Below are 21,213 nucleotides of genomic sequence, written 5' to 3' on the forward strand. Positions count from 1 at the left end.
ATTAATCATTTGTTTTATGCAGTATCCGTTTGGAAAAGTGATAGTAAGGAATCTTCCTTAGACGAATGTGCTAAAAATAGAAATAACAATTTTGAAATTAGTTGCTCTTGGTTAAATCAATGTAAAGTCCTGAAATGTCTTTCTTTTAAAATGTAGAAAATTCAAAGACCTGTAAACTGTAGCTATGATGGCTACTAAGATCTAAACTCATACAAATACAATCATAGAATTGGCATCATTCCTACCCTTGTGATACAGAATACAAAACAATGAATAACTGGTATCTAGCTATAATTCTTCTACTTTTCTTTTAAAAAATTTTTAAAGGTTTATTTATTTATTTTGAGAGACAGAGAGTACAAGCAGGAGAGGGACAGAGACAGAAGGGGAGAAACCTAAGCAGGCTCCATGCTGTCATTGCAGAGACCAACATGGGGTTCATCCCACAAACAGTGAGATCATGACCTGAGCTGAGATCAAGAGTTGGATGCTTAACCGACTGAGCCCCTCAGGCTCCCTTTACTTTTCTTTCTTTCTTTTTTAAATTTTTTTTTAAAGTTTATTTATTTTTGAGAGAGAGAGAGAGAGAGAATATGACAGGGGGAGGGGCAGAGAGAGAAGGTGAAAGAGAAGTACCCAAGCAGGCTCAGCACTGTCAGTGCAGAGCCTGTTGTGGGACTCAAACCTATAAACCATGAGACTATGATCTGAGCCACAATCAAGTGTCACACACTCAACCAACTGAGCCACCTAGGAGCTCCCTTTATTTTTCTTAACTGGAGTCCTACAATGTGTTTTTTTCTCCTCCCAAAACCCATTTGCAGTGAAGTTGGTATTTCTGAGCTAACCAAGCAAATGTTGGTTTCACCTTTCATTGTCAGTGGTTAAATCTATTAAACTCTGTATCTGTTCTCACTTAAGCTAGTTTTATGAGTTCTAGCTTACATACTTTAGCTTTAAACTAACAAATTTACAACAGCCCTTTGGCTGTGGAATACTTATAAACTTTCTTCTTCCATCTTAACCAAACAAATCCAGAAGACAACCGTGTTTCACATCTAATAGGTCCTGTTCTTAAAGTTTTCTTTTATATAAAGGAAGGCTAACAAAAGATAAGTGTGGTGAGGATATGCAAAAATTGGAACCCATGTATGAGACTGGTGAATGTAAACTGGTGTAGCTACTGTGGAAAATCGTATAAGGTTCCTCAAAAAAACTAAAAATAGAACATCAGCAACTGATCCAGCAATCGCTCTTCAGGGTATATATCTCCCCCCAAATTGAAATCAGGATCTTCAACAGATATTTGCACTCTCATGTTCATTACGGTATTATTCAAAATAGCCAAGAATATGGAAACAATCCAAATGTCAATCAACAGATGAACAGATTTTAAAGATGTGCTATATTCATGCAATGGAATGTTATTCATCCTTAAAGAAAAAGGAAATCCTACCATTTGTATGGCATGAATAGACCTGGAAGACATTATACTGAGTGAAATAAGCCAGTGCACAGAAAGAAAGTAGGTATCTCACTTATATGAGATACCTAAAATAGTCAAACTTGGGGCACCTGTGTTGCTCAGTTGGTTATAATGCATCTGACTCTTGATTTCAGCTCAGGTCATGATCCCAGGGTGGTGGGATTGAGCCTACTTAAGATTTTCTATCTCTCTCTCCCTCTGCCCCACAAGCCTGCTTGTTCTCTCTCTCTCTCTCAATAAAATAAAATAAAATAAAATAAAATAAAATAAAATAAAAGTCAAACTTAGGGAAGCAAATAATAGAATGATAGTTGACAAGAGATGTGGGGAGAGGGAAATCAGAGTTGTTGCTTAGGTGGTATAATGTTATACAAGATTAAGTTCTGGAGATCTCTAAAAACACAGTACTTATAGTTAACAATATGGTACCATGAAGTAAAATTGAGAGGGTAGACCTGTTAATCGTTCTTACAAAAAGAAAAAAAAAAAGATTGAGGAGACAAGGAAACCTTTCTAGGTGATGCATAGTTTACCCTGATTGTGGTGATGGAGTCACAAGTGTATGTATATGTCCAAACCCATCACATTGCATACATAAAATATGTGCAGTTTTTGGTACATCAGTTATACCTCAATAAAACTGGGGAAGAACTCAGATCTTTAGCCCTGTTTTGTTAGTAGATTCTCAAGCAATATTTCATGGTGACAGTTGATCTCTAAATTTTCTCATTTTACAAACAGAAATAAAAGAGAAAATGATTGTAAAAGAGGGAAAGAAGGCAGGACAAAAACTCAAAGATTTCTTTGTATAAGAGTGGTCATGATTTTATATATGTATTTTGTACATGATCTAATGCAACATTATATGGTTTCCACATGACTTTTGGTTTCCTTGTATCATTTACAAATATTTTTATTTTTTAGGATCAAAACACTTAAACTTCTAATTCCTCTATATATTTTGGGGGCTCTTGGACTTAAGTGGAGGACTTGCAAGGTGCGTGGTAAAAAATGTTACTCTGAAATAGTAGTAGCAGCAGTTTTGGTGTAGTAATATGTAGCAGGAGGAATACTAGGAGTAGAAATAAGATGACCTTAGCAATGCTTTTGTTTGTTTTTCCAAGTTCTGGAGTCTAGGTAATCTTCATAGTTGACCTCTTATTAGCTCTGCAGATAGATTGATAGAATCTGATTTTGAGCAATTGAGTCATAATCTCTGCCACAAACTATGTATTTCTGCTTTAAAATCCTTTGTCTCCTTGTTTATGAAATGAGTAAAGCATACTTGTCTTTTATTTCTTAGAAATGTTGTAAATCAAATTTAAGAAATCAAATCACTAGAGAGCCAGAAATTCTGCCTTTCCTACCTGGTGGACCTTATGGTGCTCTGCACCAGAGAAAACACCAAGTATTTACTTGTTGAATTTAAACGGAAGCATTTTTGAAAAGTTATGCAAGGGGTGCCTGGGTGGTTCAGCTGGTTAGGCGACTGACTTCGGCTCAGGTCATGATCTCACAGATCGTGAGTTCAAGCCCCGCGTCAGGCTCTGTGCTGACAGAGCCTGGAGGCTGCTTCAGATTCTGTGTCTCCCCCTCTCTCTACCCCTCCCCTACTCACACTCTGTGTCTCTCTGTCTCTCAGTAATAAATAAACGTTAAAAAAATTTAAAAAAGAAAAGTTACACAAATAATCAGTAATACCAGTTTGTTGTTTTACCTTGAGTGGCTTCAAAACATTGTGTACCTAAGTGACATTATTGGCCCCAGAAAAATCTTTGCAGAAAGTACAAATGAATAAAATTACAGGACTGAAATCTTTGGACTCTAAGATTTGAGGGGCCTGTTCATAAATGAGTTCTCATTTCCAAACTGAATTTATCACTTACCATTAATCTGTGCAAATTGTGATTGATTTTAGAAAATCTTTGAAAAGTTGAGTTTTTAGAAACTGGAGAATTTTACAGCTCTGAATGGCTTTCTTAAAAATAGTAACTCCTAGAATCATGTATTTTTCTTTATTTATTTTTTATTTATTTTTGAGAGAGTGAGAGACAGAGCATGAGCAGGGGAGGGGCAGAGAAAGAAGGAGACACAGAATCTGCAGTGGGCTCCAGGCTCTGAGCTGTCAGCACAGAGCCCAATGCGGGGCTTGAAGTCAGGAACCGTGAGATCATGACCTGTGCTGAAGTCGAATGCTCAACTCACTGAGCCACCCAGGCACCCCAGAACCATCTATTTTTTAATTCAAGAATGTCACATAGGATTATGGTTTATAATTTTTCAAATTCTACTTATTTTGTTTTGAATGGGTAAAAAACCACCATAACTTGTAAAGTCTGAGCACTTCACATACTTTATATAATGGGAATTGTTAGCTAACATTAATTGAGCACTTGTGATACCCGATACTATCCAAAACCTTTTGCATCTTTGAATAATTGAATCTCCCTAACAACCCAATAAGGTAGACACTATTGTGATTGCCATTTCACAGATCAGGAAACGGAGATAATGACAAATGAAGTGACTCTTTCTGAGGACTAACAGATGTAAGTAGAGGAATCAGAATTTGGATCCAGGATGGAAACAAAGCCTACACTTACAAGATGTGCAGAGGTGACTCCACTGCCTTGAATAGATTCAAACCCATCTTTTGAGGGAGGTCCCTAAAGAAAAATGACCCAATGCAGCAGATTGATTTCACTTTAAATCAATCAATGCAGCATATTGATTTCATTATCTCAAATTTCCAATAGGCTCTCCATATGGTCCAAGAATGTTACAACTTTTGTGTCACGAGCTTCATCCCTTTCTTTCCATGATGGCAATTTCATAGTTTCTCAACTCTCTTCAAATGTTCTGTATCAGCGTTTCTCTCACAATCAGCTTCATTCTTGCTTAAAAAAACAATAATAATAAGGCCACGGGGCACCTGGGTGGCTCAGTCAGTTGAGCGTCCGACTTCAGCTCAGGTCATGGTCTCACAGTTCCTGAGTTCGAGCCCCACATCAGGCTTGCTGCTATCAGCACAGAGCTGGCTTTAGATCTTCTGTCCTGCCACCCCCACCTCTTCCCCACTTGCACTCTCTCTCTCTCTCAAAAATAAATACATCTTGAAAAAAAGAAAAAGCAAAAGAAATTTTAAAAAGTAGAAACAGGGGTGCCTGAGTGGCTCAGTTGGTTAAATGTCCCACTCTTGATTTTGCCTCAGGTCATGATCCCAGGGTCATGGGATTGAGCCCTGTGTTGGGCTCTGTGCTGAGTGTGGAGCCTGCTTAAGACACTCTCTCTCTCTCTCTCTCTCTCTCTCTCTCTCTCTCTCTCTCTCTCATTCCCCTCTGCCCCTCTCTCCTACTAGCACTCTGTCTAAAATAAAAATAAAAATTAAATTAAAATTAAATTAAAAAATAGAAACAGAGTAGCACTTACTCTACCTACCACCAAATCTGCAAACATTTACAAATCATTTTTTCCCCTAATACAACTAAGTAAGAGTTTCTGTTCCTTTCAGGAAAAGTTCTTCTACAAGTGTATTGGAGTCATTATCATTCACCAGCTTAGTCTAGCTCCTCTCAGCCGAATTAGGGTTCTCTCTCTCTCTCTCTCTCTGAAATGCTTTCATTCTGCTCTCCATTTCTCATCCCTGAAACCATGCAGACCAACCTCCATGGAACCCCTTATCTCACGCCCCCATCTCTCACGTCCCATCTCTCACACCATTTTTCTGCTTCCCTTCACAGCAAACTGTTCTTGAATTCTTCACCTCTTCATATTTGTTCTCCTCTCATTCTAATTCAGCTTGGTGTCTGTCCCTCAAAAAGCTTCTTTGGAGCAGTATGCCGAGGGCACTAGGGCACCTCCCATCCTTATTATGTTCTACCTGTCAGCAATATTCAACATAGTTATCTAGTCCATTTAAACATTGGTACAGCGGCATAGTTGAGAATCCTAAGAGAAAGATACCATGTACATTCAATTTGCTGTTTTGCTTTGACTCCACTTCTCAACACACTCCATGCAAGAATAGTCAAGTTTGAGGCAACTTTTTTTACACCCAGCACCTGAAGACACAGCCAAATTAACAATTCTGACTCAGCTCTTCCTGCAAAATGAAATCCCGTTCTGCAATTCCTCTGTCTCATCCATTGTAACCTAATTAATTAGCTTGCTTCCTTCATTAGTTGTAACTACCTTCTTGGGTCTTGTCCTGCCTCAAACAGGTTTTAACTGCCATAGCAGTTCTTCAGACATATGGTCTGTTATTGATTCAGTTCATCCTGAGTCAGCCCTGTGTTCTTACCAGGGCTTTTTCTTTTTGGCTTTGTCCAGCTGTGCCTCTAGTTTTATTCTGTTTGGGTTTTCACAGTCCTTCTTTTAAAAAATTTTTAAATGTTTATTCTTTTTTTTTTTTTTTTTTTTTTGGAGAGAGAGGCAGGGTGTGAACACAGGAGGGAAGTGAGAGGGAGATGCAGAATCTGAAGAAGGCTTCAGGCTCTGAGCTGTCAGCACAGAGTCCAATGTGGGGCTCGAACTCAGGGACCACGAGATCATGACCTGAGGAGCCAAAGTTGGACGCTTAACTGACTGAGCCACCTAGGCCCCCATGTTTTTTACAATCCTTCTTAAATAAGAACACCCCAGCCTGGACTTTTACCCTACTTCTTTTTTTTTTTTTTTTTTTTTTTTTTTTAATTTTTTTTTTTCAACTTTTATTTATTTTTGGGACAGAGAGAGACAGAGCATGAACGGGGGAGGCGCAGAGAGAGAGGGAGACACAGAATCGGAAACAGGCTCCAGGCTCTGAGCCATCAGCCCAGAGCCTGACGCGGGGCTCGAACTCAGGGACCGCGAGATCGTGACCTGGCTGAAGTCGGACGCCCAACCGACTGCGCCACCCAGGCGCCCCTACCCTACTTCTTTATCTACAGTATTCACTGACTTATGTAGTACTATTTACCATTTTTGTTACTTTATTTTATTTTATTTTATTTTACTGATTTTAGAGAGAGAAAGAGCATAAGCAGTGGGGGATAGGAACAGAGGGAGGGAGGGAGGGAAGGAGGGGGGGAGAGAGAGAGAGAGAGAGAGAGAGAGAGAGAGAGAGAGAGAGAATGAGAGAGAATGAGAATCCTAAGTAGGCTGCATGCTCAGTGCAGAGCCCAGCACAGGGCTCACAATCCCATGATCCTGGAATCATGACCTGAGTCAAAATAAAGAGTCCTATGCTCAACCTGTTGAGCCACTCAGGTGCCCCTATTTACCGTTGTTTTTTTTAAATCCACTGAAATTCATTTTTGCTCATGGGTTCTGCATTGGACCTAAGTTATAAGCAGTAATGTTTATAAGCAGAAAACATTATTCCTGATATGTTTGGATTTCAAAGCATTTAGACCCCGGCTACTCTTTTGGTCTTTTCAAAAATGTATCCCCTTACATGTGGCAGAATTACATGACCTTCCTGGTTCTCAAATCCATACTCAATCATTTTTTGCTCTGGGACACAGGATGATGCAAAATTTCATCAAGTAAGCTTACAGATATTTTTGCCTAAAAAATATAGGTTTAGAAGCGGGCCCCCCCAACATTTGCATCTGCACCATTTTAAAGTTCCGACAAAATGTACAAGTGACAAAATTATTATACTGTGCCTCACATACTAAGAATTAGTCATCTAAATTTACATCACCCTTTCAGGGTTACTAAAATGATGGCTTGAGCTTAAAAAGCAAAAACAAAAACAAAAAACACATGACAACAAAGAAAATCTCAAATGTTTCCAAAATGTAAAATGAAAAGTATCAAAAAGCTTGCTTTTCCCACATCTCTTTAAGAGATTTTTTTCACCAGTCTTTTATACAGAGGGATGAAGCTGGAGATAAACATCTGAAAGAAGCATCTATCATAAACTGTGAGATGATTAATCCTCTGGGTCATATATTCTCCCATCATTTACTCATGGTCAGATTCGTCTCGAGCCTAAAAACTAATTCCATTCATGCTCTGGGCCTGGAGCACCAAGCTCATTTGCATAATACATTTAGCACTCACTGGATGCCGAGTGTAGATTAATAATCTGATTTGAAGAATAGTGAACAATTGTTTTGCGAAGTTGCAGGTGTTACTGCTTTTGGGGTGCCTGTATTACAAACCCAGCGACAAGGAGCATATTGATCCAAAAGCATGTTTGTGCCACAAATAAATATCACAGAGATACCAATATTTGAATTTAAAATATGGCAGTATGGTCCGACATTCCCTGCCTTTTGGCAGGCAGTTCAGTGAATCTGCGAACGTATTCATGCGAATAATTGTTCGTGATCACACAAAATCTCTTGACTGCTGTTAGCACCAGCCACACGATGCTATAGCAGGAGTTTGGAACTACCTTTGAATTCTTCTGAATGGAACATAGACCCAGGGGGACAGAGAAGGGCTCAAGCTGGGTTACATTTAGTTTTCGTTCTCTGTTCTCCTCATAACTCACAGCACTTTCACCCAAACCCTATTTTTATAAAGTATAGAACTTCTTGGTTCCGGTAAGTGTTAATTGAATATTGCATCTGTAGCACCAAAGATCATCAGAAAGTAAATTATTTTCCTTGTTTGAGGGCCTATAACAATCCCAATACCACCCATCACTAATGAGCAAGTGTATGAGTTTCTTTAAAAATGTTTTTCACCTATAAATGATTTTTTGGCAAGGGCCATGTGACCACAACAAAGTCACTGGAAATCACTGAGAAAGAAAATATTTTGGTATAAGGGAGTGTAAAAAAATGACACTTTGTTGCAGTCTTTCCAAGCAAATTATAACTGCCTGTCATGCAGACAAGGGTTGCCATGGTAAGCAGTTTTCTTGAATAGGTAAACCGTATAAAAGTGAGACAGACGGAGCATGTTTGAAGCTTGTGGGAAAGGGAAGTTCAGGTTGCCTGGAGCAGGAATAACTTCAGGATTTAAAATCATGGGAGAGCACGACACCCTTTCCCCAAATGTGGTGTGGGCAAATGTCCATTTTTCTTAGGTGGTTTCTTTCTGAGATGTTTAGCATAGGAAATACTACTGGTTAACGGAGTAAAAGAATCAGAGAAATATCACCAGCAGGTTAGGATTCACTGCTTGTTGGTTCTGAGGAAAACGAATGCTTCGTGCCTTCAGCGTACATTCTTGTCTCTGTACCAAGTAGCCAGCAGAATTCCAAATACTTGGTCCTCTACAGCCAAAAGGCAGGGTAAAATCCTCTAACTCTAATAGATAGAGTTAGGAAAATTATTTAGTAAGATATTCTCATTTCCTAGTTATCCCTAACTCAAGAACTCTCCTGTTTACATTACTGCTTTGCTTGATATCATTGAAGGAAATGGAGACATTGGTCAATAGGTATCAATATATATCCTAGTTTTTAACTCTTGTACTCTCTCACTTCTAGGCCCACTTTTTTCTAGCTACACTCTTTTCTTCAGTGCTTCATCTAGCCTCACAGCTTTGATACTCTCTGTGTGCTGCTGGCTCCTTCATCAATTTTTCTTAATGTTTATTATTATTTTTGAGAGAGAGAGTGCGTATGAGTTGGGGAGGGCCAGAGAGAGAGGGAGACAGGACCTGAAGCAGGCTCTGAGCTGACAGCAGAGAGTCTGATGCAGGGCTCAAACTAACGAACTGTGAGATCATGACCTGAGCCAAAGTCAAATGCTGCTCAACTGACTGAGCCACCCAGGCACCCCACGCTCCCTCATCTAAACAGAGAAACCTCCAGGCCAGAGCTCTCTGCCCCCATCCTCAGGTCCGTATGCACTGTGCCTACAAACATCTCTACTTGCATGTCTAACAGATACCCTTCTCATCAATATAGTGAGCTGAGCATGAGCTAAGTTGTCCTCTTCTGCAAAAAATCTCTAAAAAATGGCAGATATTGGTAAACAATTAAAGTAATTGTAAAATTAAGGTAACTGTAAAGTAATGTGTTCAAAAAGAAAAGGGAATACACAAATAAAAAAAAAAAAACTCTGAGAAATCCCAGAGGATGGCAAGTAGATAGGATTTGTTGAACACTAGAAATGGAGGTGGCCTAGGAGAAAAAAAAAATGGGAAAGCTGGTTGGGTTACCTCAGCAAGAACAGCCAGGTGAACTGACAGTGTCACTATCTGGACCATGCAGCTATGACAGGGATTTTTTGCTCCACATAGTGTCAGGGATGTGTGAGCTTGGGTAGGAGAGACATGGCCACACCCAGGGTGCTGGCGATGGCTGGGAGAAATGGAAATCATCTGTCCCCAGAAGACTAACCACACAGGTACGTCACCAGGAAGTATGTCCCACTCCTTGTCAAAGCTCAGTGAGAACTGGCCAGAATAGCTTCTCGCCAGACTCTCCTATTCCTCCCCTTAGCAGGTCTTAGACTCCTATAGACATTGTTTGACAGGAAGTCACAGTCTCAAGGATGGACACACACGATCAAGAATCGCCAAGTACTGAGAAAAACCAAGAGCTCAAATACAAAACAGTAGGATCAATAAATACACATGCTTAGATTAGAACAAAAAGAATTAATGGAACAAAGAGGAAAAAGTATGAAAATAAGAATAATAAATATATTCAGAGGGATAAAGCAAAACTGAACACCCATAAAAAAAGGAGAAGAAAGAGAGGAGGAGGAGGAGGAGGAGGAAGAGTAGAAGGAGGAGAAGGAGAAGAAGAAAAAGAACAGGCTGTTCGTAATCCTCCTCTGAAAGAGCTGGTCTTAAAAGAAGCAGAGGCTCAGGAGAGATTTGCCAGTCCAGAGGAATGAGGTTTCCCCAAGGAGGTCAGCAAATAGAAAACAACAGCCTTAGGGCAGGACAGTAACTGTGAACGCTCAGAGGACTTCAGAGCCTCAGGCAGGGGCTTTAAATTGTATCTGGAATATCTGCCCTCTGCCCATACACACCTACAGCCATCCCCTTCCTTGCCAGGGTCTCTAACGGGATGCTAGTCTTTTCTCAGGAGCCGCAACTGGATGGGGACAGTCATGTTAAACATGTGACACTTATGGGATTCTCAGAAATGGAGGAAAACACTTTCAGAAAAATCAAGATGCTATGCTAATTTAAGACTGGGGACTCTGAGTGTTGAGATTTGGGGATGCCACAAAGTTAAATACAGCTTAGGGATCCAAATAAAGAAAGACATAGTTTCTCTATTATGGAGACCCAAACTAATCAGAATAAAAACAATAGTAATGACAATAAACTGTATTGATTCTTCTGTGTCAGACTCTCTGCTAAACAGTTTGCATGCTTTATTCCATTCAAGCTTTTTAGAAATCACATGAAATCAGTACGATAATTATCAATTTTCAGATGAAGAAAATGAAACTCCTAATGATAATGTGACTTTATCTGAACTGGTAAGGTTTGGAGTTAGTAATTGAATCCAGATAGTTCAGAGGTCACCCACTTAAGCATTGGCTTCCTAATAGTGCTGTGAGGAAATAAACCTATTAACATTACACTCACAATATCCCCTAATCACACAGAAAACAAACTTGTGCTGACCTTCAGATTCCTGGAGGCAGATCATAGCTACAACCTACAGAATATTAAGGCAGGAGCTCCCTAGAAGGGCTTGCTGGTTAGCTGGTGTCTTGAGTCTGAGAGGTAGAAGAAGAACCAACCCTTGGAGCAGGTGTTCAGCTGGAATGAAGGGTAGGAAATACAGATTTCAATGGGAATACATAATTTTGCCCAGAGGAGTCCAGGAAGAATTCTCAGGAGCAGTAATGTTTGAATAAACCCTGGATTAGGAATATGGCAAAAGAGGGCCACAGTCCGGAGGCTTGGGTGGAAGATCTCTAGTCCCTGGGAAGATAGACCAGGGAAAAACAGGATCCCAAGTTTGGACAACTGAATTGCTCTGTATATATTATTAAAGACTGGGACTTGGAGAGATAAGATGGGAACAGAGACAAAAGGGATGTTAATAAGAAGGCAAAAATCCAATTAATAAAACTATGAGATAAGATCTGAGGAACATCAATCAGTAAGCTGGCTTGAGAACTTGAATTGAATTCCTTGAGAATGGAACTAGAGATTTGACTCCCCTAAGAACAGGACTGATTGCAATGAGGGAACCTGGGATGAACCTGTGGGGGTGTACCCAGTCACAAAAGAAGAATATGAGAAAGAATAACCAGGCATCTGCCACTGTCTAGTAATCTAGTTTCTGGCATTTTTTTTTCTCGCGCGCACGTGTGTGTGTGTGTGTGTGTGTGTGTGTGTGTGTGTGTGTTTAATGTTTATTTTTTATGGAGAGAGAGAGAAAGAGAGCGAGAGCAAGCTCAAGTGGAGAAGGGGCAGGGAGGGAGATAGAGGATCTGAAGCTGCTCTGTACTGAGAGCAGAGAGCCCAATGTGGGACTCGAACTCACAAACCATGACATCATGACCTGAGCTGCAGTTGGCTGCTTAACTGACTGAGCCACCCAGGCACCCCTCTCTACGTGTTTTTAACTGTTATGTAAAAGTTTCTCCTTCTTCAGTACCCAACACTCACACACACACACACACACACACACACACACATGCACACATGCACACACACACAAAACCTCTGGTTGATGACTGAATGTTATTTTCTTTGTTGTTTTAAATCAGGTAGCATTGTTGAAGTATTATTAAGAGATGAAATTCTTTTGCCCTGTCTAAAGTTGGAGGTAACATGAAACTTATATGGATTTATGTAGATCATCTTTAATGGGTGTCTTAGTAAAGACAATACTAAGAAATACTAAATACTAAATAGAAATACTCAGAAATACTAAAAGGTAACGATATATAAAATTATTGACTTTTTAAAAAAAATTTTTTTAATGTTTATTTATATTTGAGACAGACAGAGACAGAGCATGAACAGGGGAGGGGCAGAGAGAGGGGGAGACACAGAATCTGAAACAGGCTCTGGGCTCTGAGCCATCAGCACAGAGCCCGACGCGGGGCTCGAACTCACGGACCGTGAGATCATGACCTGAGCTGAAGTTGGACGCTCAACCGACTGAGCCACCCAGGCACCCCTAAAATTATTGACTTCTTACAGAATATAACATGAAGGACTAGACATCCAACTCCCAAACTTGGATTTATAGTTTTTAATATTTAAGAAATTTGTCTTTTATCTGTTTTTAATTTGGTAGAGCATTTTTTAATTGATGGTATCCTTGCCTCAAGAATTTATTATAGAGTCAGAGTCTTCTCTGAGGAAGTACATTTTGCCCAAAGTTGGCCCTCAACAGCAAAACTGACTAAACTTGTACGTGTTTTTACATCTAGTATATACCATGCAGGGCTAGGCTCTTTGTGTCCTGGGTCCTGGAGCCACTACTGCCTTTGCTTCTGTATTTACATTCCAGAGAGGGACTTTGTCTCTTTGTCTCTACCTGAAGGAACAATAGGGCACTTCTCAGGGAATCACAATTTGCTGGTAATATTATGAAGTTAATAGTATAGAAATTTACAGAACCATGGACAGAAAGAAATAAGGAAAATTGCTAGGAGAGGTCTATGACTGTAATTTGTTTTTGTATTGACTTCCAATGTGTGAACTATGATGGCAGAGTCTGTCTTTCTTTCTAGGATATGTGTTAATGTGCCTAAAGGCTAGTAAGCATTGAGTGCATTTAATATGCATGATAAATAGAGGCATGAAGCCACCAATTTTGCTTAAAAAAAAGGTTTATTTTTCTAAAAGTGAAAACTTGTCCATAAATGAAACTTGAAGAAACACACTGTTAGTCTGAAATCCTTTGATGTAGGAGATTATTAATAGATCAGATTCTGTAGAAAAGAATACACAAGTCACTTACTTACTAGGTGACTCTATACCACTCTCCCTACACACTATAAGCCCTTTTCCTGCTGGAAATAGAGGGGAAAGGATTGGGAAGGAACAGACCTCTGGGCACCAAGTGCAGTGCAGAACCCCATGAAGCTACCAACCCTAAAATCCACATGTTGAAGGAAACAAGTAAGAAAAGATGATGGCAGTCAGCTTTCTAAACCGTTTGTCCTGAACCTCACTCTTCATAAAATTAAGGCCACTTTCTGATTCAGTTTGCTCTTTTTCCTATGTTCGGTGAAACTTAGCCAGCACTTGACCCAGAATTTTCCAGGTATTGTCCTTTCATTCTGTTCAATCCTTTTACCTTATGGCTCCAAAAGAAGGAGAACATTTTTACTTTGTCTTCATCATCTAGCATTTCCAAATGTGAGTTTTATAAATTGTTAAATATATTTTATAAATATTTTTGGTATATACACAATACTTAGTAAAAATATTAAATATATATGAAATCAAACCAGCTGTTTTTCTCCACTTCTGAGTTATACTGCCAGGTATTTACAAGTCCAAGGCCACTGCGTTATGGTAATACGTCCAACAAACTGGCAAAAAAGCGTGTTGGCTAAATATAAGGCTAGAAGAATGAACCGTTATTAAGACCAAAGACCAACGTTATTTCTTGGGACTTTGAGGGCTCATTTCCTCACTGACATTGATGGTTTTCTACTGTGGGAGATTAATATTCCTAATCTGTTTAGACCAAAGGTACTGGTGAAGCTCAAACTGAGTTTTATATTTGATACAACAACCCAGTTTGGCATAGAAGAAAACCCTACCCTGTACCACTTTCTGAGTGCCGGTATCTTGTCACACTGGAGACTCCCCACAGATGTGTGGTTGGAGCCCAGCAACCATTGGTGTCATCTGGAAAAACAAATGAAAGTATAGAGTTATGCCAGGGTACTTTCCAGTCACTCATCCAGTAAGCTTTAACTGAATATCCACCTTTTACAGAATATATCACTACTTGGGTGACTAAAGACACAGCCATTCTTGTTGGACTTGAATCCAGCATGTTGAGGCCAGCACATATTTTGAGTGTGTGAACTTATTTGAGTTATTTATAACTTGACTTTGGTTGATTTTTCAAATTTTTGTTTTTATTAAACATAGTATATATGAGGTGGTACTTAATTTGATTTTTTTAAAAATTGTTAATGTTTTTTATTTATTTTGAGAAAGAGTCAGAATGAGTTGAGGGGAGGAGCAGAGAGAGAGGGGGACACAGAATCTGAAGCAGGCTCTGGGCCCTGAGCTGTCAGCACAGAGCCCGACGCAGGGCTCGAACTCACACACTGTGAGATCATGACCTGAGCCAAAGCTCGGAAGGAAGCTCAACCAACTGAGCCACCCAGGCAGCCCACTTAATGTGATTTCTTAAAGCTATGGTAAGAATAGTTTCCCAGATGGGTATTAATTAGCATTGATAAATTGAAACTTGTGGCCAACTTTCATTTTTACAAAACTCCCACTTATGGCTAAAGGTTTTTTCTTTCCTGTGTCTTCATGGAACTCAGTATGTCTATAAGAAACCTACATCTCTTCAACAAAACAAATTCCATAGTTAATTACTTGTTTTAGCTCACACAATTCCTTTTTATTCAGGATTATTGAGCCTTTTCTAAGATTGTGCTGTTGACTGTATTTTGTGTGAGAACTCCTGATAAATTAGTAATTGAGAAGGTAACTACTTGGAGCTTCGGCTCTCATGGTATTACCTGCTTTGGACCACAACTGTGGAGTTATTGAATTAACAATGACATGGGTTTCTTTAGCAAATAATAGTACATTATTTTTTGTTACACTGTGTAATGGGAAAGTCTTTGCATGCATAACAAAGTGGACATGGCTTCAGATTTATCTTCTGCAAATTCCAAAATTAAGGTCATATTTTTTGAATTCAGTGTTTCCAGTGGCATTTGTCATGCTCACTTTTTCTCTTCATAGTAACCAAGAGTAACATGCTTGCTTAAAAGCCTCAGGTTTGGACCTTGAGCTGGCAATACGGTGGTCAAAAGGTTCAGCTTCAAGAGTCTGGATAGCTCATTACATTTTTCCGAGCTTTTGCTTCCTTGTCTTCAAAATGGAGGCGATAATGTCATTCTTGTTTGTGAGGATTAAATGTGATAATGGATGTAAAATTATTCATAACTATAAAGTGGGTATAAATATGGGTTATTACTAGTCTTTTAGCAGCTACAGTAAAGGTGGAGGTGCTTCCTCAAATTCCTTGTAATCTTCTCATGGATTAAAGGCAAAATTTCCTCCATTCAGTCACAAATATGTCTGGTGACGCTGCTGTGATATTTATGTTTCATTCCTATATGTGGAACCCTGATTAAACCTACAGACTGTATTTTCACTTATAACCCCCCTGTGTCTGATGATAGGAACTCCCCGTCTGTCTTTAGCAGAAAGATAATTATTTATGCCAGAGTGTAGAGTGTGATGTTTGGGAATCTTACATGCTTTACTGTGTACTTGAATTCTAACAATGGAAATAGAAAAATGGAAGGGATTTCAAGATGGATTCTGGGGAGTGATCAGACAAGCATGCTTTTATGCCATTTCCATCATTTTGAATTTTAAATCACCTTTTAAAGGGCACTAACGCATTCTTGCAAATTAGTCTGCTCTCCAATTAATGCACCCAACATGACAATAAGACCGGTTTCAGCTTGGCTAAGCAAACCAGTCAACCAGGAGTGTGTGACTTGAGGACTTGGAAAGCTTGTTTGAGTCCATATTTCTTTCCCCCTCCCTCCTCTGGGGCCCTTTTAACAGCTTAGATCTAATTAGGCCAGTTAATCCATCTAAACTCAGTGGATAGAAGAGTTTCTATCAAAACCCACCCACTACTTGTAACAATATGAAAATATGTTCCAATATTGCCAAATCTAATTGCTACATGAACAATGGCAGTGCACTTCTTAATCTAAATCAGTGTGTCCAATAGAAATATATTGTGGGCCACATATGTAATTTTAAATTTTCTAGTAGCCACATTATAAGAAAGTAAAAAAACAAAAGGTAAAATTGACTTTCACATATTTTATTTAACCCATTAGGTGAAAATATTATCATTTCAACATGCAATCAAGATAAAACATTGTTAGTGTGACAGTTTACATATTTTTGCACATCTTCAACATCCAATGTGTTTTTTTATACTTCTGGCACATCAGAATTTGGATGTTTCAAGTGCTCAATAGCTACATGTGGCTAATGGCTACCGTATTTGACAGACCAGGTCTAGATCATGGGAATTCTTTCCTTGATAAGCCCATTCTATCACATTTACCGATACACTGAAGGTTTCTTCTTTGTCCCTTGATTTTCCAGACCATGCACATTTTTGACATGCATTAAATTTTATAAAAGTAGACTGCAAATGGTAGTGATGAGAAATGCCAGGTTTTATTACAAGAAAGTGTTCATAAATAGAAATGACTTTGTGTTTTCAATCAAAAAGTAAATAATGCTTGCATGAAAATATGGGCATCAGATTTTCCAAAGGAAAATTGAAGAGTGGGGTGCAAGAAGAAACCAATTATGTACTTTATGAAGGTAGAGATGTGCGATTTCCCAAGTTCCTATAGAAAAATAGTGATTTTGAGCTATAAGAGATGTTAAGCCATAGTAAGAAATAGTCCTTTGTGGTTTTTCTTGTCTGAAAGAATTTATTAAATGCCTGCCTTTGGGTGGTTAGAATTGAACACCATACCAATGAGAATTGCCCCTGCCATATTGGAGCTTTTAAATTAAGATAGGCCACAAGAATGCAAATGTACAGATTTATGGATTTTCTAAAATGTTTGCTTTCTTACCACACTCAAAATGATTTTCTTTCTTAATTTTGCCTTGTTTGAGGCAGGTTTTCTTTCCCTTTACTTTTGTTTACTTGAATTGGCATAATCTTGAGGGAATAGGAAAATGAGTAGGGAGACTGAATACCCAGGAAATCTTTCATATCCATGGAAGAGGAAATGTATCCTTAATGTTTCTTTAGGCCTTCCTTCTTCTAATTTCTAACATCTTGTAACTTTAATGGATATGACACTTGAGACACAGATGCAGAGATTATGCCAGAAAAAAATGTTTTCAGCACCGCTGACATGCCTGGGACCAGGCTGAGTCTGTGGTCCAGGAGTTCCTTGGCAGGTGGTCTCAGAACCATGAAGAGCATCTTGTCTCCAGCCCAGTTTCTTTTGAGGATGCATCTGCCCATGGAAGGGGGAATATTGTGTTCATGTATCTTAAGGCACGTGAAAACATATTAATAGATAGTTGTAATTATTATCATTATTACAGAAAATAGTTTGTCTATAGATTTTAGAAATAGTCAAGGGCGCCTGGGTGGCGCAGTCGGTTAAGCGTCCGACTTCAGCCAGGTCACGATCTCACGGTCCGTGAGTTCGAGCCCCGCGTCAGGCTCTCGGCTGATGGCTCAGAGCCTGGAGCCTGTTTCCGATTCTGTGTCTCCCTCTCTCTCTGCCCCTCCCCCGTTCATGCTCTGTCTCTCTCTGTCCCAAAAATAAATAAAAAACGTTGAAAAAAAATTTAAAAAAAAATAAAAAAAAAAGAAATAGTCAAAATAAAAGTATATGTATTATATATACACTTATTTATATATGAAGTTACTATGGGTGATTCACTATAAAGATATGTTTCTTATGTACATATTATATATAGTATATACTAAATTACTAAATATATATAAAATAATTCACCATCATTTAAAAATTAGTTTATTTATCTTTAAAAGCTGATCCAAGTATTGATCCACTATCTTTTGCTCAATTTAATGTGTATAAATATTACTTGAGGTGCATCATATATATTGATTTCCAGAGCTTTACTCCCAGCGATTCAAATTCAGTAGGTCTGATGTGGGATCTGAAAGCATTCAGACTCTCTCAGGTGATCTTGAAGATTACGCCTAGGGAAATGTGTCTCTATCTGGATTAGCATCCATCAGAATTATCTATATAGGCGTAGGGGATTGCTACCTTTATAGATGGATTAATTATTGCCAGCAATGCTGATAAGCTTAGGGTCAAATCAGTTAATAAGTGTTAGTTCCTTGTACAGGCAGGATTTGATTAACTGATGCTTTTAATATTTTAAAATACTGTACTGTCTAACTCAGGTACCTTAAAAAAATCAATAAATAATTTGCATTTTAGAAAGAGCAATGAAAATGTTTAATACAAAAACATTACAGTCATTGGTCATGAAAAATGCTTGTTTCTTTTTAAGTGTTAACTGTGAAAAGTAGAAAAGAATATAGGTACTTTTTCTAAATATAAATTAGTCCTCTCAGGAGTCTATTTTGTATTTGCTAAGGTATTCCTTGATTTACATTATTAAAGAAATGCTCTTATTGTTTGAAATGAAAAATTACCCCATTCCCTACTAAAAATAGCAACATCTTTTATCTTCAAATATATTATGCAGAAATATCTATGTGATAGATTTTATCAGCCCAGCTCCATCTGTCAACAGGTAGTTTTAAGCACTGGCTTCTAGGCAGCATTGGTGACAGGCTCTGATAATTTGGTATTGTTCCTCTAAGTAAAACTGGGAAGCTGCAGGTATATTTTAAAGCCTCATAGCTGAACCTGGTTGTACCTTCCTTTACTTGAAAATTTAAGTTGTAGTAGCCTTTGAGTCATCATGTTTGTTGAGAAATTATATGTCTCATAGTGGAGACAAGAATCCTAGTAACTGAATACTGACACCAAAAAGAGAAATTCTACATTTCTCTATTATAGAAAATTACTCTCCGTATTGTTCACATAAAAAGTAATGAAAATTAAAATATATTTGTATCTTGGGGCGTCTGGGTGGCTCAGTTGTTTAAGCATCCGACTTGGGCTAAGGTCAGGATCTCATGACTTGTGGTTGGAGCCCCGCGTCAGGCTCTGTGCTGAAAGGTCAGAGCCTGGAACCTGCTTCAGATTCTGTCTCCCTCTCTCTATGCCCCTCCTCTGCTCTCACTATGTCTCTCTCTCTCTCTCTCTCTCTCTCTCTGTCTCTCTAAGATGAATAAACACTAAAAAAATTATAAAAAATATATATTTGTATCTAAATTGCATTATATACTAAATACACAAAATATTATATACCAAATTAAATAATTTATATTTAATATGAGTAGTTAAGAGTATTTATTTTATACATTCTCTGGGTAAAAATGGGAAAATCTCTATTTGCCAAAGAAGACTAGAATAAAACATTCACAGTTCTTAGTATCTGAACTCACATCTGGAATAGACCATAAGTCTAACAACATCTGGCTCTAGAATTACCATCAAGTGTGTGTATGTTAACTAACTGAAATTTAAATAAAAACTTTGAAAGTGAAAAAAAGAATTACCATCAAATGTATTCATAAGAACAAATTTTGTTCATGAATATTAAGTTAAGAAGAAAACAGAAATTACAACCATATTTTTTTTTTTTTTTTTTTTTTTACTTATTTTTAGGACAGAGAGAGACAGAGCATGAACGGGGGAGGGGCAGAGAGAGAGGGAGACACAGAATCGGAAACAGGCTCCAGGCTCCGAGCCATCAGCCCAGAGCCTGACGCGGGGCTCGAACTCACGGACCGCGAGATCGTGACCTGGCTGAAGTCGGCCGCTTAACCGACTGCGCCACCCAGGCGCCCCTACAACCATATTTAACAAGTGTCTCTAAACTGACTCAAAATTGAGCATGTAGAAAACTAAGTCAAAAGGCTTACAACTTTATATTCTAAGACTGGTTGAATTCTTTTTCTGATTATAAAGAATTACATGCTGATTATTTTTTTAAAAACATGGAAAGCCAAGAAAAGATTAAAAAAACAACAACAGAATCCATGGTCTACAATGCAGAGATAATTCCTATTAAAATGTTTCTTTCTGTACATATAAAAAGTACACATAAGTATTTTTACATGATTCATATATACCATTTTATGTACTATTTTAGTAAATCTGAACTCTAAAACCCCTCTAAATTGTCTTATATCACTCACCATTGTAGTTTAACTTTTTAGCGTTATATAATATGCCAAAGAATTGTTGTAATTGAATACTTTAATTTGAGACATTTAGGGCCTCAACTTTTTACTGTTATAAATAATGCTGTGATAAATACCTCTATGGGTTTATCGTTATCCACATTTCTGTAGGAAAACCCTTATGAATAAGGCAAAAGTATGAATGTTTCTCTGCCTCTTACTTTGTATTGTCACATCCATATTGTTACACAATAATATATGTTGCCTCACAGTGCACAGCATCTATTGATTTCCATGAAGATTGTGCCAATTTAAACTTACACTCCAGTGTTTCTAAGTTCTGGTCTGATCACACCTCAAGAGAATGCTGAATTTCAATACATTTTTGTATGTGAGAGTATTATTCCAGTGGTCTTTAAAAGCAGCAATTAAATGAGGTCAAAAGGAAGAGCCTGACTTAATCTGTGAAAAATATGACTTTACTGTTAATTAACTGACCCCAAAGCTTAGTGATATTTTTCCTGATTAGCTCTTAGACCCTGAACTTTCCCTTGTGCTTATGCAAGTCAGGCTAATAGGGAGCATGTAATGACAATCATTAATTGCATCGGGTATTTCAAATCAAAGGTATAGTCATTACCCATTTTCCTTTTTGTTTTGTAAAACTTGCAGTTTTCTGAGGGATTGACTGTGGCTGTTATTATCTCTTTGCCCTTGTCATATTTTATAAGAGACACATATACACAGAGACATTTGCCAAAGATAAAATGGGTCAAGGGCATCTTTCTTTGGATTGCAAAGTTATGGTATACAGTGTCCAGTGTTTAACGATGTGGTATTATTTGTTGAT

At 38.2% G+C, this 21,213-nt stretch overlaps 1 long non-coding RNA gene across 2 annotated transcripts in view; it reads left to right on the forward strand.

Annotated features, from left to right (window-relative positions):
• The window catches only part of LOC131516781 (uncharacterized), a 224,919-nt gene that overhangs the window by 106,605 nt on the left and 97,101 nt on the right, over positions 1–21,213 (forward strand). Inside the window, exon 1 of one of the 2 annotated variants that reach the window (XR_009264235.1) lies at positions 3,959–4,102. The exons of the other annotated variant lie outside the window; for it this stretch is intronic. This is a non-coding gene — a long non-coding RNA (uncharacterized LOC131516781). Of the gene's footprint in view, positions 1–3,958; positions 4,103–21,213 lie in introns of those variants that run through there. 2 annotated transcript variants of the gene reach the window in all.

The sequence above is a fragment of the Neofelis nebulosa genome, chromosome 7, assembly GCF_028018385.1.
Source record: "Neofelis nebulosa isolate mNeoNeb1 chromosome 7, mNeoNeb1.pri, whole genome shotgun sequence".
Lineage (NCBI taxonomy): Eukaryota > Metazoa > Chordata > Mammalia > Carnivora > Felidae > Neofelis > Neofelis nebulosa.